This window comes from Sesamum indicum, linkage group LG5 (genome assembly GCF_026168435.1).
Source record: "Sesamum indicum cultivar Baizhima isolate 11 linkage group LG5, ASM2616843v1, whole genome shotgun sequence".
NCBI lineage: Eukaryota > Viridiplantae > Streptophyta > Magnoliopsida > Lamiales > Pedaliaceae > Sesamum > Sesamum indicum.
Genome location: NC_142661.1, coordinates 20183336 through 20206290, shown reverse-complemented (window position 1 = coordinate 20206290; position 22955 = coordinate 20183336). Strand labels below are relative to the sequence as shown.

The 22955-nt window shown below is 34.7% G+C and overlaps 1 long non-coding RNA gene across 1 annotated transcript; it reads left to right on the top strand.

Annotated features, from left to right (window-relative positions):
* The first annotated feature begins 16219 nt into the window (after positions 1–16219).
* Positions 16220–20771, top strand: LOC105161475 (uncharacterized). The gene is made up of 3 exons (XR_002287062.2): positions 16220–16378; positions 16469–16714; positions 20470–20771. It is a non-coding gene; the product is annotated as an uncharacterized LOC105161475 (long non-coding RNA).
* The last annotated feature ends 2184 nt before the right edge of the window (positions 20772–22955 follow it).

Genomic DNA, 22955 nt, shown 5'->3' with positions numbered 1-22955 from the left:
TGTGTATAGAAAAGGGGCTCGTCATTCCATCTTTATTGTCAAGTTCTAAAGTACTTGTTGCTCTCTTGATGGCTGCAACCCATTCATCTATCAACTTCTCGGTACTTCAGATTTTGATAAAATCTAAGTTAAGTATAGCACCATATGGATGCAAGGGCTGGAGCATGGTCCTCGCCCAAGTTGGGAGATCTTTGATGTGTCCGACTCGAGTTCTTTCCAGTTAGTTACTTTAACCATAATTTTTGGAACTGTAATTATGCAGAAATTTACCCGTTCCGCTTCTCTTGGCTGTGATTCTACCATGGACTTCAGTGGAGTGTAAACGCCTCACCGTATTTCCTGGTAGTACTTGTCGAACTTCAAAATTTCTCAGCCATTCACGTTCTTCTTTGGTCGTGAGAAGTTTTGGATCAATGCTCTTGGGATCATTGTGACATTTGTCAGGAATTTTCATGAGAAATTTCGTCATCTGTGTTTTCAGATTTTGGAAATATTCCACTTTTTTCATTATAACTCGAACTTTCGTTCGGTTTAATTTTCTCTTTAAAGAGTTTTCTCCATTAGTGGATAAATAATATCATTAAGCTTGTTGTTTTGAGATCATATATATAAACTAAAATACCATATTTTAATATCATCTAAAATAAAATATAAGATGTTGACATAATTCTAATATATAGTGAATAAATGTATTTTTGTTTTAGTGGATATTGAAATTATAACGATAAAATTTCATACGCATTATATTAAATATTTACTTACAAAAAAAATTATCACAATATACTAATTGTTGGTTAAGCTTGTTTTTAGATAAAATAAAGCAAAATACTATATTTTAATATCATCCAAAATTAAAATATATTGTATTGGCTAACAATTATAATATATGGTGTAAATTTGAAATATAAGCATTTTGTTGTAGTGGATATTGAAATTATAATGATAAAATTTATATGAATTATATTAAATATTTATATACAAAAAAGTTTACCATAATGTACTAAATTATTGATTAAGTTTATTTCTGGATAATATAAACTAAAATATCATATTTTAATATCATCTAAAACTAAAATATGAGATAGTAATTAATAATTCTAATTGATGGTGTATTTTAAATGTTCAATTAAAATATGAGATAGTACCACACTGTTCTTTTTTTTTATCCAAAAAAAAATTATTTTATTCTTAACTCAAATATTCACTTTACCATCATTGTGAGGATTTTTGTAACTTAGATTTCATAATTTTATGATTTAAAAATATTAATTTATATTTTATAATATATCATTCGACTAATATAATTAACACAATTGTTAGATTTGATCAGAAAATTTTTAATCGATATATAATAAAATAGAATCATTGAGACTATCCACTTAAGCGCCACTTATCCACAAATGTGGACAATCTGAATGAGCTTTATTATGCCAAATGAAATATAAAATATTTTTTATATATATAAAAAAAAAACTATTGGATTTCATCCAAAAGAGATCTTAGTAATATTATCTAACAACTTTATGGATAAAGAATTAAAAATATTGAAGTATATTATTTTTTTATCTTTTATTTTTTGAAGTATATTCAATATCTTTTTTTGATAAATACTGAATAAAATAAAGAAAGAAATCTCTCAAATTTATTTTAGCGGAAAATCCTTCAATTCTGAGACAAGAAAGACGGTCTCAAATTTATTTTTAATTTGAATTTCCAAGCAAATGTTACCGTTGGAGGCTAATTTTTATAAGCATTCTAAATTAACAAAAAAACAAAAAAAAAAAGAAAGAAATAATACCGTTGATTGGCCCACTATATATTACACACTAACAGTTGTTATGATTTCATCTTTTCAAACACTTTGATCACTTTCCTTAACTTTCCCTCTCTTTGTTCTTGTTTTTCCAGGAGAGGGAAATCCATTAGATCTCAATAACTTACCCGAAGATTACGCTAAAGATGGTATACAGGCCTCAGAGGACAGCTCCTCGTCTGCTGGTACATTACTTTGTCTTTAGTACTATTGCCTGCGGTTTTTTTATTACATCTTCTTGAAGTTAAGCAAAAAGTAAAAGAAAAGGATGAAACCCTGCTGTCCAAGATTACAACTGATCAGTCAATGAAATTTTCTGAAATTCTGCAATAATATATAATATATATATATATATATATATATATCATCTTCTTACCCTTCCCTTATGCCCTGGATTACGAAAAGGGAACAGTTTTCAGAATTTGATTCTTGTGTTTTTGTGCTTCTCAGAAACTTTTGATATCAATTTTTGTTTCTTCTGCGAATATATTTTGCTTGTGCAATAAAACTGATAACTCTCTTGCTCAAATCTTCAATTAATCAACAAATTCCCCCCAAAATCTTGGTTCAGATTCTCTCTACCTTTCTTGAAAAAAGTTTCGGATCAAAGTTGATTTAATTGGCATATTTGCAGGAGGCTTCAGGAAAAAGAGAAGCGGCGCTAAGGAGGGAAAAGATGAGGCCGGGAAGGTCTACGAGTGCAGGTTTTGTTCCCTCAAGTTCTGCAAGTCTCAAGCCCTTGGGGGACACATGAACCGCCACCGTCAAGGCAACCTCTTTTCATTGCCCTAATTTCAATGTTTTACGTTTTTCTACACATTATAAAATCAAGACAATTTCCATCACTGCATCTTTCTTATTAACCCTCAAATAAGTAAAAGTAGAGTTGTAAAAGTGCAGGAATTTTAGCAAAGTTCGTTATATCTGCTATAAAATACTCCCCTTCGGTTTTTCGCCAATGAGTTTTCCTTGTACAGTGGAGCACTGTCTTGTCAATCCCTGTTCTCGTTCATGTAAGGAAAATGTTTCTGGGCTACTGTATTTTCTTTTTTTTTCCTTTGGATTCTTGCTGAAATTTTTTATTTCTTCATTATATTTTCTCAGAGAGGGAGACAGAAACCTTGAACAAGGCTCGTCAAAACTGGTCTTCACTAACGATTTGGCTCCTGCTCACCTAGGTTATGTTTCAAGGTATATGTATGAACTCTCCCCATCCCTTTTCTTCCTTTTCTTAATTCATTTTTAAATTTTAGATGTTCAAACTTTGAGATACTAAGAAAATAAAGAAAAGGGCTCAAGGTTCTATATATGTTCTGTTACTGATCGATATTCCTTCTACAAATTTCATGCGTCTTCAGTGCAATGTTATTCTTTGTCTTTTTAATTCCTTTGTTGTTTCTTTTCCCCATTTGGCTGTAATGATTTGAAGTCTCGAGACTATTTTTCATGGGCTCTTGAAAGGATTTTGAGAAAATGATGATGTTTGTAGCAGTTGTAAGTTCCTTCGTGAAAATTTCTGTTGATGTATGTTTGGCATGAGCATATCACGTGTTTTCCTTGTTTATTTCCTTGTTTACACTGTATATCTCCACTCTTTAAATACGAAATGATAATTTTATTTGTTAAAAGTAAACATTTCAGATTTATGCATGCATTGAAATTTTAAAAATCTTCACTATATTTAACACAAGAATATTGTGAGATGTTTTTTGATTTTATTCTTCTATCCTCTTGCTTAGCCATATGCTTATCTAGTCTTTCTTTTGTTTTTTTGGGTTTGGGTCTTTCCTTTCTTGTAATGGAATTTAATCATATTTGCATGTTTTCACAGAGGATTCCCATTTGGTGGTTGATAGTGGAAACCAAACTTGAGACTGCAAGCCATCAGACTATTGGCCTTGAATTGGTAAGTCTGTGTGAGAGGTTAGTGATGTTTTCGCAAGTTTTCTGCAATTAGCTGCTAGTGATCCTTCCTTCGCTAGCACTTGGTTTGAAAAAGTTTTGGCTTTGATCGGCAACTGGGAGTCTACTACTTTAGGAGCAGTAAGTTACTACTTTGTTTTATCTACTATTATCTTTGTTACCAGTCAATTTCTGTTGCATATTATGCCTTCGAATTGGAGAATGCCACATGTATTTATGTTGTTATCTTCTATGTCTTGGTTTATTCGTAGTTCTACCTTATTAGCATGTTTATTGTTAGCAATTATTTTATTGAATAGAGATGTCATATTATTTATTAGCAATTATTTTATTTGTAAGCTTATTGTTAGCAATATTGTCATTGTCTATGTCTTGCTAGTGCCATTAAAATTGTGAATTGTAAATTACTACTTTGTTTTATCTACTATTATATTTGTTACCAGTCAATTTCTGTTGCATATTATGCCTTTGAATTGGAGAATGCCACATGTATTTATGTTGTTGTTATCTTCTATGTCTTGGTTTATTCGTCGTTCTGCCTTATTAGCATGTTTATTGTTAGCAATTATTTTATTGAATAGAGATGTCATACTATTTATTAGCAATTATTTTATTTGCAAGCTTATTGTTAGCAATATTGTCATTGTCTATGTCTTGCTAGTGCCATTAAAATTGTGAATCGTCTAGCATGTTTCAAGTCCCAAAGAGCATCAGATAGATATGACGAGTCATCATTAGAAAATTCCAAAAGTATGTATTCTGCAATTAAAAATGGTGGCCTAACACATGTAGCATGCATATATTTGATTCTACAAGTGAAGCATATTAATAGTATTATAGGTTATGTGTACTCGTTTATTAAGGGTTGAAGGCTTTGGATTTGGTTTTGCAAATTCTGTGTTGCCGGAAAACTTTATATTGCTAAAAATTGTGTTGGAATCAAAAGGGTTGAGTAGGATTTGAACACTCAATTGGGACACATTTTGGCCGCTAAAAGTATGCTTTTTGATGATATTTTAGAACCTAATGTTAACTTGTGTATCTTCATATTCCTCTCGTCAAATTTCTAACCGAAAAGAAACCAATGTCCTTATTAGTTCTTCCTTGCCGACTTTTCTCCCATATTTTGAAATCAAGGAGGCTGAGACCATTAAATTTATACTTTGTAAACTTCAAATCCAAATTTTGTGCGCTGATTTCTTAGAAAAACTCACGTGACCATCATTTTGACTCGGAAAGAATAGGATTGGGAATGTTTGAGGCTGTTGAAATGTGAATGGTGCAAGTATAGAGTTGAGACCTAAATTGGAGAACGAATCTCCCCTTTTTTTTGTAAATTTATTCTTGATTAATTCGTCTTGTTGGGTTTTCTTCATGAGCTTGTTTTGAAACTTTTTGTTGTTATACATTTAAAATTATTGTATGAATTTACAGAAATCATGTTGGTTCATGTTTAACATCTTATGTTTGCAGGTGTATCATAGAAAAATATCGAAAAATCTATATTATCCAATTATGAGTTATTTTATTTTGTGGACTTTGGGAAATTAAATACTATGCTAAAGCGTAGAGCGGTTGTCTAGATGCCAATTAAAAATTTTTAAGAAGATTTTGTGAATTTTGAAAATATACGTAATCTCAAACATTTGATAAATATTTTTTAATGAACAAATTAATACTAGATATGGGAATTTTTTTAGTTTTATTGAGTAATCAACCATAGTATATTTCTAAAAAAAATTATTTTCTTTTTTATTCTTTTACTAAAATTTATTTTTTCTTGTCAAGTGCTTTGTGTTATCAACTCATGTTTTCAAAATCAGTATCAAAATGCACTAATTTCTTTATGATAAATTTACGAAGTTTGAATTTTTTGTGCAATTTTAATAAGTATATAGATGTATTTCATTTACTTGTTTGTGGATAAGTGCCTAAAAAAGTCACATGTTTTTATTTTCAAAGAAAATCATTAATTGATTTTTATTGTCATTTAAAGCAGTTTTTGTATTCTTGGGAACCCTTTGAAGTTTGAAGTGCATTCGATTTATTACTTTTGAACAAATGAAATTTTTTTTATTATCATTTAAAGCAATTTTTGTGTTCTTAGGAACCCTTTGAAGTTTGAAGTGCATTCGATTTATTACTTTTGAATAAATGAATTTTTTTTTTCTTTAGAATTCCAAAAAAGTGTATAATTAACTTTTTTGTTGTGATAAATAATTGTATTGATAATACTTAAAGAAATACATGCATTACCTATATTGCTACTCGCCAAGATGTGGGAACAAATCTTTTAAGATGAAAGGTGTACAAGTAATTTAAAAATAAACAATGAGATTGGCATCTAGACAACCGCTTTACCGTGTAGTGTATGATATTTTATTTCTGAAGTTCAAAAATAAACTAATTTGTGGTTGCGTAGTAGTGATTTTCAACAAATTTTACTATGATACACCTGCAAAGTTTTGGATGTCGACATGGACCAATATGGTGTTTCTGTACAATTTGTGCAAAAATTTTAAATGTATGACAATCAAAAGGTTTTGAAAAAGCAAATTGGATAAAACCTAACATAATGAATAATTTGGGAATAAATTAACAAAAATAGTGGAGGATTATCTCCCCTTTAGGCGTCAACTTCGAACTACCTTGCATTCTTCACATTTAAACTGACCTCAACGTTCATAATCCCATTACTTCCGAGTTAGAATGTTGAGAATGTGAAGATTTCATAGAAATCACGTACATTTTTTGGATTTGAAGTATACAAAGAAAAAATGCAATGGTTTCACCCTTTCTTGAATTTTAAAATATGGAAAAAAAAATCGGTGGAGAATAACTAGATAGGGACAAAGGTGGTTAGAAAAATGGTAGAGAGGAAGAGATAGATACATTAGGTTATCATGTGGTTCTAGATAGTGTCAAAAAGCACATTCTTTTTAGCGGTCAATGTGAAACAATTGAGTGTTTGAATCTCCTACTTCAATTCTTAAATTTCCCCGCACAATTTTTAACGAGATGAAGTTATTTTGGCAAGCACATAATTAAAAAACCAAATACAGCCTTCAATTGTAATAGATGTGTATAGATAGATACATTATGCATTTTGCTCCTTACATACTTTAAGCGATACTGATATTGTTGATTATGTGCAGGGTAATGCTAGTGAAGATGATCCCCACAAGTGTTAGCCAAATGATCTAGTCGTCAACTTGCTTCACAATAACACACTAGCTTTCATGACACACACAGCCTTGCGGTTTCTTTTTCGGGACATCGACATCCATTATCTGTAGAACAAATTTGACCTATTGTAAATAAAGAATACTTTGTTTGTAGTACTTTTGGTCTTCAGTGGAAAAAGCCTTTGTGATCAAGTTCCTTTTTTTATTTTATATTCCTTCAATTTTTAATGTGACGCAACACCACTTACAAAGTATTAGACATATGTTTATATGACTTAAACATGAGTAGTGGAAAGAGAGCATTATTTATCAAGCATATCAAATAACTTGTTGCGCTGGATTCAAGAAAGTAGTAATTGCAAGAAACAAGTAAAAGATAGTGTTGCACCATCAAAGTGTAGTTGATCTCGTTGTGGCTGAGTTCACCACATCAATGAGGGTTCATGTAATTATTATGGCATAGCTCAACTTATTAAGCAAGTACGGAACCAAATAAAGCAATCCCTATAATTCATAGTTGAATAGAGAAATATTAGACAACTTGTAGTTCAAAGCAATTAATTTAAGCATTTCATTTACATGCATAAGCACGGCAAACAACTAATAATAACCTTGAATACACTTAAAACATGGATCTTCCCATTGGACCTCTCATTCACCAGCCTCTGTCCTGTCTTGTTGTGATCTCTGCAATAATCTATTTAACCCAATCATGTCCATATTTATGGGTTGCAGTCAAAAGAATATTCTACAAGAAAAGCATTTGCTCTGCAGACCCACGAATGTAAGAATTTCCTAATGTGTATCCCATCACTCCACATATGAGAAAGAGATTGGTAGAACCTGTTGAATTCAGCTCAAGCTCCATCTCCTTCACAGATTGCAACATCTTTTTCTTCTAACTCTGTTTCTGCTACTCTGATTCTGCAGTGAAGAAGTCGTGTTTTTCCTTGGTTACATTTTTATTAGTTGTGCTTTACACTTTCATTAGTGGCTTAGGTGGCAACTGATTTGGAATCTGAGTTGTTATTTCTGTTTTAGTTAGTTACACAGTTTCTTATTCACCGCCTTTGTATATGTATTTAAACTGAAGTTGTACCAGTTCTCGTTGAATGAATTAAAACACAACTTCAGTCCTCTCCATTTCTTGCTCTGTAACCCAGTACCCATGGGGCTTATGCCTAATTTTATCAGAACCAGGAAGACATAGAATGGCAGGAATTCACTCTTCAAGGGAAGATGAATGACTATTCTATTTTTCTGAATGTTGTGTAAAGAGAAACTTGGTAATACAGCTGAGAATCTTGTCATAATGTTCAATTTGAAAAGAAAGTACCATTAAAATGAAGCCATAATTTCATTTGGTGAAAAGAACATATGTCCGCGAAGCGAGGCTTGTACGCAAAACCCAGGGAGAAACTCTGAAATAATGCCTTATTTTCCAGTCAAGTTACCATCTTCAGAATATCTATTGCAGTTGGACGAGTCTATCACAGAGCTGTTAAGTTGTGAAGATTTATTTGAAGAAGAAAATGATAACCTGATTCAACTTAGAAATCCCAAGTTGAGTTGGAGAAGGATAACCCGATTCAAAGTTGAGTTGGAGAAGGATAACCCGATTCAACTTAGAAATCCCAAGTTGAGTTGGAAAAAGGATAAGTCATGGCTATATATATACTACTCTTATTAGCATTGTTTTGTAGAATAGAGCAAAGTAGAATAGAGTAGAGAGAAAAGAAAGAGTTGAGACGAGGGTGAGTGTTGTCTTTCACGTGTGGTGAAGACTTGCATACAAGTGTGTGTGTGTTGTACTCCTCAATTTTCCTCCTCTTTGAGTGTTTTCTCCTGGCTTGGTATCGCCCCCAGACGTAGGATTTATATCCAAACTGGGTTAACAAATTCGTGTGTCTTTTATCGCCTTCATATTCCACCTGTTATCCATCTTAACCCGATCCATTTCCTAACAACTGGTATCAGAGCCTGGTTCAAGGAGTTAAGATGGAGGGAAAGTTTCCAGTCGAACGGTTCAATGGTTCCGACTTTGGGTTTTGGCGTATGCAGATGGAGGCCTACCTGTACGGGAAGGACCTGTACGAACCACTTGCAGAGAAGTCCGAGAAGACGAGTGATGAAGAATGGAAGGTGCTCGATCGAAAGGCGATGAGCGCAATAATCCTGTCGCTCTCTCGGAATGTCGCCTATCATGTGAAGGGAGCAAAGAGCACGAAGGAAGTTCTACAGACTCTTGCCGATATGTACGAGAAACCCTCAGCAATGAACAAGGTTATGCTGATGAAAAAACTATTCAGGTTGCAGATGGAGGAGAGGAAGTCGGTGGCCGATCACCTCAATGACTTCAACCAACTCACGACACAGCTGGCGTCTGTGGATATCGTGTTTGACGATGAGGTAAAAGCGTTAATTTTGCTTTCATCTTTACCTGACAGTTGGGATGTGGTTGTTACTTCGGTGAGCACTTCGTCTGGGAAGGAGAAGATGAAGTTCGACAACATCAGGGACATGATGTTGAACGAGGAAACCCGTAGAAAGCAAACGGGTGGATCATCTGGCTCTGCACTACATACAGAGTCCAGAGGGAGACCTGACACACGGGGTAAATACCGTGGAAGGTCAAGGTTAAGGTCCAGGGGGAAGAACAAGGGCAAGAAGGAGATGGTGTGTTGGAACTGCGAGAAGCCCGGACACATGAAAAGCGAATGTCGGGCGCCAAAGAAGGAAAAGGAGGGCCGGACAGCGAATGCCGCGACGGAGGAGATCACGGATGCACTCTTGTTGAGTGTGAGCAGTTCTTCCGATGATTGGGTTGTGGATTCAGGGGCCTCATTCCACTCATGCAGCAACAAAGACATCATGGAGCCATACACCTCAGGTGATTTTGGCTTAGTTTATCTTGCAGATAACAAACCCCTCAAAATTGTAGGAAAGGGAGATGTGCGGATCAAATCAACGAATGGGTCATGCTGGACCCTACATGATGTGAGACACATACCAGGACTGAAAAGGAACTTGATCTCAGTCGGACAGCTGGATAGTGATGGATTCCACACGACGTTTGGAGACGCGAAGTGGAAGATCAGTCGGGGAGCAATGACTTTGGCTCGAGGACTAAAGTCGGGAACGCTCTACATGGCGGGAGGATCCAGTTCAAACATCCCCTTTGCAGGAACTGTATCGCAGGCTAACCTGTGGCACAATCGCTTGGGCCACATGAGCGAGAAAGGAATGAACGTGCTGAAGTCGAAAGGACGGTTGCCCGAGTTAAAATCGGTGGAGGTGGGTCATTGTGAACACTGCGTGTTCGGAAAGCAGAAGCGGGTGAGCTTCTTGACCACAGGAAGAACTCCGAGGAAAGAAAAGTTAGAGCTTGTTCACACCGATTTGTGGGGACCAGCACCAGTGTCATCTCTTGGTGGATCAACGTACTACATGACATTCGTCGATGACTCCACTAGAAAGGTATGGGTGTATTTCTTAAAAAGAAAATCTGATGCCTTTGATACATTCAGGAGATGGAGGGCACTAGTGGAAAATGAGACAGGTCTACAAGTGAAATGTCTCAGATCGGATAATGGTGGCGAGTACAGCAGTGAAGGTATCAAGAATTACTGTGCCGACCATGGAATCCGAATGCAGAAAACAATCCCGGGGACACCTCAGCAAAATGGCGTTGCAGAGAGGATGAACAGAACACTGAATGAGCGTGCGAGATGCATGCGATTGAAGAGCGGACTACCAAAGATGTTTTGGGCAGATGCAGTCAATACGGCTGCTTTCTTGATCAATCGAGGGCCTTCTGTCCCGTTGAACAACAGGATACCAGAAGAGGTATGGAGTGGTAAGAAAGTGGATCTTTCTTTCTTACGTACGTTTGGTTGTTCAGCCTATATTTTGAACGATGATCGGACTAAGCTGGATGCTAAGTCGATTAAATGTACATTCATTGGGTATGGGACTGACGAATTTGGGTATAGATTCTGGGATGATCAAAACCGAAAAATAATTCGTAGCAGGAATGTTATATTCAATGAGGATGTAATGTACAACGACAGGAAGGTAAGCCCGGACGATGACAAGAAGGAAAGGGAATTTGTTGATCTCGACATTTCAAATTCCGGGATCATGAGACCAGCAGATACGGATTCAGTGGGAGTTCAGACGGACGAAACCGAACAAACGGAGATAGAGCCAGAACCAGTATCGGAGGAACTGATTACTGAAAGCAGCACACCCTTGGCACTAGGTCGAGAACCGAGGCTGAGAAGGGCCCCAGATAGGTACTCCCCCTCTCTTTATTACTTGCTTTTGTCTGATTGTGGAGAACCCGAATGTTACGCAGAGGCAGTCAATGATGTCCACAAGAGCAAGTGGGAGCTTGCGATGAACGACGAGATGAACTCGTTGAAGAAAAACAACACATGGGAATTGTGTCAGCTCCCAAAAGGAAAGAAGGCCCTACAGAACAGATGGGTCTATCGGGTTAAGGAAGAATCAGACGGGAAGAAGCGGTACAAGGCAAGACTCGTAGTAAAGGGATTCCAACAAAGATACGGTATTGACTTTACTGATGTTTTTACACCTGTTGTCAAGTTAACTACTATTCGTCTTGTGTTGAGCATGGTAGCGGCAGAGAACTTGGAGTTACAACAGATGGATGTAAAGACAGCCTTCCTACACGGGGATCTTGAGGAGGAGATATACATGGTACAACCAGAGGGGTATAATGGAGATGATCAGCAGGTGTGTCGCCTGAAGAAAAGCCTGTATGGATTGAAACAGGCTCCGCGGCAGTGGTACAGGAAGTTTGACAACTTCATGCTAGAGATAGGTTTCTCTAGATGCAATGCTGATCATTGCTGCTACGTGAAGAGGTTCGATGAGTTTTTTTATCATTCTACTCCTGTATGTTGATGACATGTTGATAGCAGGATCAAATGTCAAGGAGATCAATAGGCTCAAGGATCAGTTATCGAGGAAGTTTGACATGAAAGATCTTGGCGAAGCAAGACAGATATTGGGCATGAAAATCACAAGGGACAAAGGTATTGGTAAATTATGGTTATCTCAATCTGATTATATTGAGAAGGTATTATGCAGATTCAAGATGGAAAATGCAAAACCGGTTGGAACTCCATTGGGAAATCAGTTCAAACTATCCAACAGTGATTCGCCCCAGACTGACTCCGAACGTGCAAAGATGAGAGTCACACCGTATGCCTCAGCAATTGGGAGCCTGATGTATGCTATGATCTGTACTCGACCGGATATAGCACATGCAGTGGGAGTAGTTAGCCGTTTTATGAGCAATCCAGGAGTGATGCACTGGGAAGCTGTGAAATGGATTCTTAGGTACCTAAGGGGTACTAAGGACCGAGCATTGGTGTTTGGTAAGGGCAAGCTTACCTTGTTTGGGTTTGTTGACGCTGATTTTGCAGGGAGTGACTATGACAAAAGGAGGAGCACTACAGGGTACGTGTTCACATATGGCGGTACAGCCGTATCCTGGGTCTCAAAGTTGCAGAAGGTTGTCACACTGTCCACGACGGAAGCTGAGTACGTGGCAGTTACTGAGGCAGCTAAGGAGCTCATTTGGCTGCAACACTTGTTGGGTGAATTAGGGAAACCTCAGGCAGATGTGATTCTTCATAGCGATAGCCAGAGTGCGATCCATCTGGCAAAGAATCCCGCGTTCCATTCGCGGACAAAGCACATCGAGATCAAGTACCATTTCATCCGACAACTTCTGGAGAAGAAGGCACTGCAGCTGGAGAAGATCCAAGGAGAAAAGAATCCTGCGGACATGCTGACCAAGGCGGTTGCGATGGAGAAGTTGAAGCTGTGTACGGCTTCGACTGGCCTTGATGACTAGAGTGGACAAACCCGGCGGTACCAAGAAAGAAGTGGAGAAAAGCTAATCAATCTTCAAGTGGGAGATTGTTAAGTTGTGAAGATTTATTTGAAGAAGAAAATGATAACCTGATTCAACTTAGAAATCCCAAGTTGAGTTGGAGAAGGATAACCCGATTCAAAGTTGAGTTGGAGAAGGATAACCCGATTCAACTTAGAAATCCCAAGTTGAGTTGGAAAAAGGATAAGTCATGGCTATATATATACTACTCTTATTAGCATTGTTTTGTAGAATAGAGCAAAGTAGAATAGAGTAGAGAGAAAAGAAAGAGTTGAGACGAGGGTGAGTGTTGTCTTTCACGTGTGGTGAAGACTTGCATACAAGTGTGTGTGTGTTGTACTCCTCAATTTTCCTCCTCTTTGAGTGTTTTCTCCTGGCTTGGTATCGCCCCCAGACGTAGGATTTATATCCAAACTGGGTTAACAAATTCGTGTGTCTTTTATCGCCTTCATATTCCACCTGTTATCCATCTTAACCCGATCCATTTCCTAACAAGAGCGAGCCAATGACAGAAGCATCACTGTCAAACAAGGATTAAGTGGCATTGTGTATACTTTAAAAGAAAAGAAGGAAAATACTAAACCATCACCCCTTGTAGTATCTTACCATCCATGTCACAGAAGATGTAGCCGAATTTTGGTTTTCTAAAATGGAGACTGCTTTTTGTCTTCCTGTCTTTTGACACGTCAAAAACATGATTTTCTCTGTGATATCACGAAAGAGAGAAGAAGCCATACTATGTTCTCTGTGGAAATTAGTTCTCACACGCTGTTAATAGTTGTGTGAACAGTAGAATACATATACATGCGGGAAAGAGAAATGGAACGTCCAGCTATGCTTGCTAGCTCAGATCAGCTAACGAACCATCTCCTTTCTCATCACAACAGTTTTGACATGTGTATGGTACTATTTTCATATTCATCTTTCAGCCCCAAGTTAACTCGACGTTGTTTTTCCACTAGAAGAATCATCCGATATGCCTTATTAACACTCGACAATGGACCCATAACCAGGATTCGGGTATAGACATGATCATACACGTCATAACAAATAATAAAGATGACGACACATTATACTGACGTGGCAATATAAAACACCAAATGTAGGCCAAAAAAATCACCACAAAATTTTACTGAACAAAACTACTCATTGACCGTGTATAATTAATTTACCACATGAATAGTAGATTTAGTAAATCATATAATACACATTGCAACAATGACTTTTCCATAATTCCCTACAAATGTGTTGTACCATCCTTGGCAATTTAAGAGATTTTAGAAATATAAGGCCTATAAACCTATTGTTGAGATTGGTGATACATAATTGAAATTAAATTATATGTATATGGAATCCATTTTGTATTTTCTATGTGCGGACACTAAATTTATTATGATGCTCTATAGCAAGTTCAATATATAGAAAATTGTAAGTTTTACGGATTACACATATATTAATGATTGAATTCAACTTTAGGTAAACTTATTCTTCTTAAACAAATTAAATGAAACTACAGTTATTAAATATATAGACGGATACATTTATCAATAATGATTTTTCCTGAGTCATATATATATAGAAATTTTCCAAAAAAACAACATAGCAACCACAAATTTAAAATTTTAATTTAGTTAACAATTAGGCAGTAATAAAAATAGCAAATGTCTAAATTAAATAAAATCCTTTTGCCAGACCTAAGTACCCCCGTTTAATGTAATCTTTTTTGCAAGTTGTACAATTTAGTGTCTAAATATATATATTTAAATTGATGGTCAAATTTGATGTTTCAGTATATTGTATATGTATATACATATTTTATACATACTTTTATTATTTTAATAATATATATCTATATTATATGAGTATATATATATATATTTTAAGAGTTTCTTTTTTCTCTTGTTCATTTCATTTTAGTAAATTATTTTATGGTTGGCGCTTAACGAAGGACTCTTGAAGGATCTCGGCGATCCGACCCGGATACTGAACGGGTTTACCATTATAGCAAATGGAGCGGGACATTTTGTTATTTTTGCAAATTACTCTGATATATGACTATAAATATAAGCATAGAATATGGGAGAATTTATTTAAAAAATACAGAAAAAAAGAAAAATTAGAAAAGTAATGTGTTTTGGAAAAATTTAGAAAAGTAAGTGGCACCGCAGTTACTCACCGCGATGCCACAATTTTTTATTTAAAAAAAAAAATTCTCTATGTCACCGCAGTGCTCAACCGCGATGACATTATTTTAAAAAAAAAAAAATTAATGTGTCACCGCGGTGACAAATTTTTTTTTTTTTTTAAAAAAATATTTTATTTCACGACGAATTGCGGTCAAATTTTCGTTGAAATTTCGGCATCATTATGGCGAGTTGTCAACTATCAAATATACCGTTCGACTCCTCTTGATGAGACGAACATTTCCCCCCAAATAATTTTAAGTTTTATCAATCGTAAATAATAAATTTTTAGCACGAACACCGCACCTTTCGGCCGTCGATTCGCCGCCACCGGAGCGACCCACGATCACGAACCACCACCATTGGACTCGCCTCGACCTAATGGTTCTAACAAGACCAACCTAGTTCAATTTTATTAAATATTTGTTGAGACATGAAAATTTGAAAATTTTTCCGCCGAAAATTTGTTTTAATAAAATTATAACTATTTTAAAACATATGTATTTTAATTGAACAAACAAATACTTGATGAAATTGAGCAAGATTGGTCTTGTTGGAATCGTCTGGACGAAAGGATTCGAACGGCTATGGTCTTAATCTGTGATTCGTCCTGACGGTGGAGAAATGGCAGCAAACAGCTTTAGCGCGAATTTTCGGCAGAAAAATTTTCAAATTTTCATATCTTAACAAATATTCAATAAAATTGAACTAGGTTGGTCTCATTAGAACCGTTAGGTCGAGGCGAGTCCAGTAGTGGTGGTTCGTGATCGTGGGTCGCTCCGGTGGCGGCGAATCGATGGCCAAAATGTGCGGTGTTCGTACTAAAAATTCATTATTTACGATTGATAAAACTTGAAATTGTTTGTGGGGAAATGTTTGTCTCATCAAGAGGAGTCGAACGGTATAATTGATGGTTGACAACTCGCCATGATGGTGCCAAAATTTTAACGAGAAGTTGACAGCAATTAATCTTGAAATAAAATAATTTTTTTAAAAAAAAAAATTTATCATCGCGGTGACACATTAAATTTTTTTTTTTAAAAAAAACAATGTCACTCGGAGACATAGAGAAATTTCTTTTGTAAATAAAAAATTGTGGCACCACGGTGAGTAACTGCGATGCCAGTTACTTTTCTAAATTTTTCCAAAACACATACTTTTCTAATTTTTCTTTTTTCCTCCATTTTTTAAATAAATTCCCCTATAATATGAGAATCACTCTCACAACACACAGACGGTAGAAGAACAGTCCACTCTTTCTTCTCTTCTTTCCTTTTCCTCTAATTTCATTCTTTTTCCACTTCAGGGACTAACAACATCTCTCCCAATTTCTGAACGAATGGATTGAGTAAGTTTCGCAATTTCTCTTTTTCCTGTTATAGTTTATTGCTTTCTTGTGTCAATCGAAATTTTACTAATGGTTCTAGTATCCTTTCAGAATCCAAGATTCACTCAAGAAACGGCTGATAACAGATGATGAATTCGACTGGAAGTTACCCCCAATGAAGGACCAATTCTGAGGGGATAGAAAAAAAATCAAGATTCCAACGGTGAAATCCTCAAGCATGTTGGGGGGGTTGACTTGAGTTTCTCAAGAAATGACTCGTCAATTGCTTGGGCAACCCTGGTAGTTTTGGACATTTCTACTCTTGAAGTCGTGCATCAAGATTCCTCCAATATTAAGGTTCGAATTCCTCATGTTCTTGAGAGGTCTTATATATGAACTCCATTTTCTTGTTTTCAGTTTTATTATTCTGATTCTTGATATGGTACAATTGATTGCTCTTCTTGTGAATTATTGTGTTCCATGCTTCTTGGTGAAATAACCAGTTTTTTTTCCTTCCCTTTATTTTATTTATTTTTCTTTTTCATGTTTTCTTCTGGAATTGCTAAATCATTGGTATAATTTTGAAATTTATGGATGCTTGCTCTATTTACAAGAATAATGTGTTGTGGCCATTGTGGTTGATCCTCCATTTCCCACTATTAGAGGTTTTATTTTCATAAGTTTGCCCTGTTTTTCCTTGTCACATGTGATGAAATTTTCAAGTAAAACTACATGTTTTGGGATCGTTTTATGTGAGATTTAATTTCTGGTGTCATTCTTTTGCGATATCAAGCTTTCTGTAACTTCAGCAGATTCTTACTTTGAATTGGAGAGTCACATTGCGAAATCTTTAACTCTTGTTTGGCTTGCTTTTGATTCGTCTTGACAAATTTGGAGTTTCTAGAAACTCTATTTTCTATCAGTTTTCTGGGTGTCGTCTCTTTGTGAATTTATTGTATTATAGGTATGGAATGATTTTATGGTTAGAAAATGTGGGTTACCACGCCTCCGGATGGTCATGGTTACTGTATTTTTCCTTAATATACATGGTTACTGCAGCTCCCTTTCTATGGATTTCATTGTTATGCCACTATTTGTCCTTACTGAAATCATTGGAAAGTCTGCAGGCTTTGTATTGGCTTGTCATCTTGGGCTGTTGGTTGATCTTTCTACCATTGGGATAGGAAAGACAGTGAGTCTTGGCGACAATATAAATGCATGCATGTTATGCTTCAAAAACGTTACTTACTAGTTCTGCATTTTACCTGTGTGAATGTGATGCCAATTATTTTGTTTCCGTGTGTGAGGTCGTGTTGATGGTTTTACGCAATCTAGAATAGGACAAGTGTCTGAAGCTAATGGAAAGCCATGTAGTGATATATTCACCTTGATCGGCGACTCTGGGTCTTAGGAGTAGTAAGTAATGCCTTTGCTTTTCCTACTATTATCTTTGATATCAATCAGTTTCACCTATCTCTGTTTTGATGCATACATGTGATTCTCTAAACTTTGACAGATTGATGTAAGAGGTTGGACCGTGTCGAACTTTACTAAGTATTTCTTTACCCCCAGCACATGCAGCATACAATTATAAAAGGATACCACCTTACTTGATATATCATTTTCTAGTAATACATGTAACATGCATTTATTTGGTTCTTCATGTGAAGTATTAGTTAGTATGTAACATGCATTTATTTGATTCTACAAGTGAAACGTATTAGTTAGTATAGGTGATCTATAATCGTTTGTTAAACACTTAGGAGCTAGGGTTTATTGGTTAGCGAGTTATGTGCGAACTAAATGGCTTCGTTTCATTAAGGATTGTGCGGGAAACAAAAGGGTTAATTCGGATTTAAACGCTCAATTGAAACACATGTTGGTTGCTAAAAGTATGTTTTTTGACGACATTCTGGAACCTAATGGTAGTTGTATCTTCATTTTCCTCTCTTCATGTTTCTAACTGAAAGGTAACCGATGCCCAATTAATTCTTGTCTCTCGATTTTTTTCCCATATTATGAAATCAATAAAGGGTGAAACTATTGAATTTACACTTTGTAAACTACAAAACTCAAATTTAATGCACTGATTTCTGTGGAAAGCCCTCACTATCACCATTTGATTTGGAAATAATGGGATCATGGATTTTGAGGTTGCTCAAAATGTGAAGGATGCAAGCATCAAGTTTAGACTTAAATTGGAGAATGAACCTCCTCTTTTTGTGGATTTATTCTTAATTCATTTATTGAGTTGGGTTTGCTTCATGCGCTTGTTTCAAAAGAATTTGTTGTTATACATTTATCATTCTTGTATGAATTTACAGAAACCATATCGGTTCATGTTGCTAATCTTTATCTTTGCAGGTGCATTATTGAAAAATATATTGGAATATCTATATTATACAACAATGAATTATTTGATTTGTGAACTTTTGAAATGAAATCCTATGCTAAAATGTACAATGCTTGTCTAGATGCCAATTTAAATCCAAGATGAGTTGGTAGTTTTTTGTGAAATTTTTGTAATGTCAGATTGGTAGATGATTTTTAAAGAATATAATGTTTTGGTAACTTAATAAATATTGAAATGGAGAACTTTTTTACTTTTACTGATTACTAACAAAACTTAAGTTTTTTTTTTTTACAAAAGGATTTGTTTTCTCTTCTCAAGTGTTCTTTTTTTGCGCACTGCTGTTTTCAAAATTAGTATGAAGTGTTCTAACTTCTCTTCAAAGAAAATGAAAGATAAATAGACAAAGTTTCAAATGTATTTAATCAATTATTCATGTACTTGTTTTCGGATAAAATGCATGAAATGTCGCAACTTTTGACTTCCAAGAAATGTGTTAAAATTTTTATTTCTGTAAATAATAACTGATTTAAAATATTTTCTGTAGTTCTTTGGAAAACTTAAGATGCACTTTGTTTCCTAGTTTTGGAAAAAACTGGATTAACTTTTGGGTTTTCAAAGAAGTGCATAAAATATTATTAACTATGTTTGTGTGAAAAAGCTTTTTAAGATATATATCCACAGGTATTCTGAAAATAAAAAAAGAAATGTGTTAAAATTTTTATTTCTGTAAATAATAACTGATTTAAAATATTTTCTGTAGTTCTTTAGAAAACTTAAGATGCACTTTGTTTCCTAGTTTTGGGAAACTGGATTATCTTTTGGGTTTTCAAAGAAGTGCGTAATTAATTTTACTTGTGATAAATGATGATATAAGATGTGTATTATTAACTATGTGTGAAAAAGCTTTTTAAGATATATATCCACAGGTATTTTGCAAATAAAAAATAATTGGCATCTAGGCAAATATTTACAATTTAGTATGTGCTTTTTCATTTTTGAAGTTCACAAGTGAATCAATTTGTGGTTGTATGACAATGATATTCCAATATATTTCACTATGATGCACCTACAAAGTCCAGATGTCAATAATGTGGATATGGTGGCTTTGTAAAATTTGTACAAAAATTTTAAATATATGACAAACAAAAGTTTTGAGAAAGCAACATGCGAACCTAACACAGTGTATGAATCAAGAATGAATCAACAAAAGTAGTGGAGGATTATCTCTTGTTTAGGCCTCAACTCTGAAGTCTCTAGCATCCAACACGTTTAAAGCTGTCTCAAGATTCATAATCACATGCCTTCGAAATTAGAATGGTGAGAATGTGAAGGTTCCGTAGAAGTTAGGCATTGGATTTTGTAGTGTACAAAGGAAAATACAATGGTTTGTCATTTCTTGATTTTTAAATATGAGAAAAAATTGGTAGAGAGGGAATGGATAGGGACAAAGGTTGCTTTTCGTTAGAAAATGACAATGAGGAAGAGATAGATACACAACTTTGGTTCTGGATGATGTCAAAATGCATTTTTTTAAGCAATCAATGTAAAACAGTTTTAGTTGAGTGTTTAAATTCCTATTTCAAACTTTAGTTTCTCGCATCGTTCTTAGTGGGACGATGTTATTTCGGTAAGCATAGAACTATAAAACCAAATAGACTCTAGAGCCCTGAGTCTTAATAAACGAGTATGGATAGACCATAGATTGTTATAATTGTGGTGCACGTTACTGTTAAATACTCTCGTCTTTTGTTTTCTTCAGGCTGACATTAGATTGCCTTCGAAAGCATGGCTTAAGTTAATATCGATCATCGACTGACGTAATGGAAGTGGCAGATCATACAACTCCAGTGACGTTGATATCAAGAAAAGAGTTTCGCCTGACAAACCTGTCTTGAACTTGCTTCATAGTGAAGAACTTGTCTCGTATTGTCTTCCGAGTATGAGCCTCATGGGTTTTCGAGGCTTTTGTTTATGTAAATTAGAACACTTTGTTTATAGAACTTCGGCATTCTCTGTATTATTTTTTTAATTTAGGCAATAAAGATTGTTATTTTTTTCTGACCCAAAGAAGTAAAACTTCTGAGTTACACATTGCTATTAAGCATAAACCTCTTTTAGAAATATGAAATTTATATTGAACGACAAGAATAGAAAATTCAATAAAATTGAGAAATATCTTAATTTTCATAAGGTAAGAATATTAAAATAACAAAGAAAATACATAAATTTCGAGGAATTGTATGCATATAATATTAATTATGTACTTCAATAATATTTACATATAAAAAAATGTGAGTTCGCGAGCTCACGAACATAAAGAATCATGTTATAGTTGAGCTCAAACGCATAATTTGCAGTGAAAACATCTTTTATAAGTCATTGTAGATATTGGAAAAAAATAATTGTGAGAAGTGTCTCTATTATCTTCACTCTTTATATGTTTACACACTTACACTCACATACATAATTGATCATTACCTATAACCTATCGATTGCTTGCTTACCTCTTGTCTTGTCTCCTCCATTCTCTATTATGTTTGTCTTTGTCTGCCTCACACACATACTCCAAGGAACTCTTTGTGCGCCACGAGAAAAGTTGGAGCACAACACAATAAAGGAAGCAATATAGATATTATGGTTCAACTCCATTCAATTTTAGATTGTAGTTTATAATTTTGTATAAGCTCTAACATATGTTAATTTTTACTTTGTTGATGGAACCAATACTAGAGAGAGACTACTTCTACAGGTGTTGGAGGGTTAATGATGTGCTCTTTCCAGAGCCACTCAATTTTAATTTTTCGGAACCACCTTTGCCACCCCTCCAGCACCAACATCACTACAAGTATCTTTACAAGTGCAACATGCATGATATATCTTTTTTTTTCTTTGTTTTTTCTTAAATATATATATGTGTGATCATCGCTCTTCTTCATTTGTTTGGATATTTAATTTTAAATATAAATTTTCATAAGAAGTACTAACTTAAAATTGATAACTACTCAATCTTGAAAGTGTAATCACAAGCCCTTTGTTTTTCCCTTCGAATTTTGAAATAAAGCTTTTCAAAAAAACTCAAAATTGGCTTTCTCAATTTTTTACTTTTTGTATGGGGTTCATCTATAGAAAAAATTCTTTCTTTTCCATCTTAAGACTCTCTCTCTTGTGGGGTGGGGAGATACAGGGTTCGATGTATGGAAAAGATTCTTTTTTCTCTATCTTAAAATTCTCTATCTCTCATACTTTTTTTTATACATATTGGTGAAGAGTAGTGAGTTGTGAAGAGTTAAATGCTCATCCAAACATGCAGCATACAATTATAAAATGAAACCACCTTATTTACCCCCAACATATTGGACCGTGTCGAACTTTACTAAGTATTTCTTTACCCCCAACACATGCAGCATACAATTATAAAAAGATACCACCTTACTTGATATATCATTTTCTAGTAATTCATGTAGCATGCATTGATTTGGTTCTTCATGTGAAGTATTAGTTAGTATATTTATTTGATTCTGCAAGTGAAACATATTAGCCAGTATAGGTGATCTAAATCGTTTTTTAAACACTGAGGGGTTAGGGTTTATTGGTTGGCGAGTTATGTGTGAACTAAATGGCTTTGTTTCATTAAGAATTGTGCATGAAATAAAAGGGTTAATTCGGATTTAAACGCTCAATTGAAACACATGTTGGTTGCTAAAAGTATGTTTTTGACGACATTCTGGAATCTAATGGTAGTTGCATCTTTCTTCATATTTCTAATTGAAAAGTAACCGATGCCCAATTAATTCTTTTCTCTCGATTTCTTTCCCATATTATGAAATCAAAAAAGGCTGAAACTATTAAATTGATAATTAATAGTATAATCAACCAGATTAATAACAATATTTCAACAGATGCACTCAGCAATCACAAAGCAATATCTAAAGGACAACAACAATATCTATCATCTCAACAGTTAATATGCCAAATCTTAAAAACTTATAAATTACTTCTGCCTTAAATCTTTTCCACTACAAATTGCAGAATCAATATACCCAAAGAAAAATCTTAACAAAAAAATTTTGAAATGAAAAATCTAGGTGATGTTAAGAAAATCCTTGGTACGAATATTGAAAGAAATAAAGAAAAATCTACAATCCTCTTAAATAAAAAAATCCTACATTCAATCTATCTTGAAAAAGTTTTCTATGGCAAACTCCAAATCATCTTCTATTCCCCTAGCTGCTCATTTTCATCTAA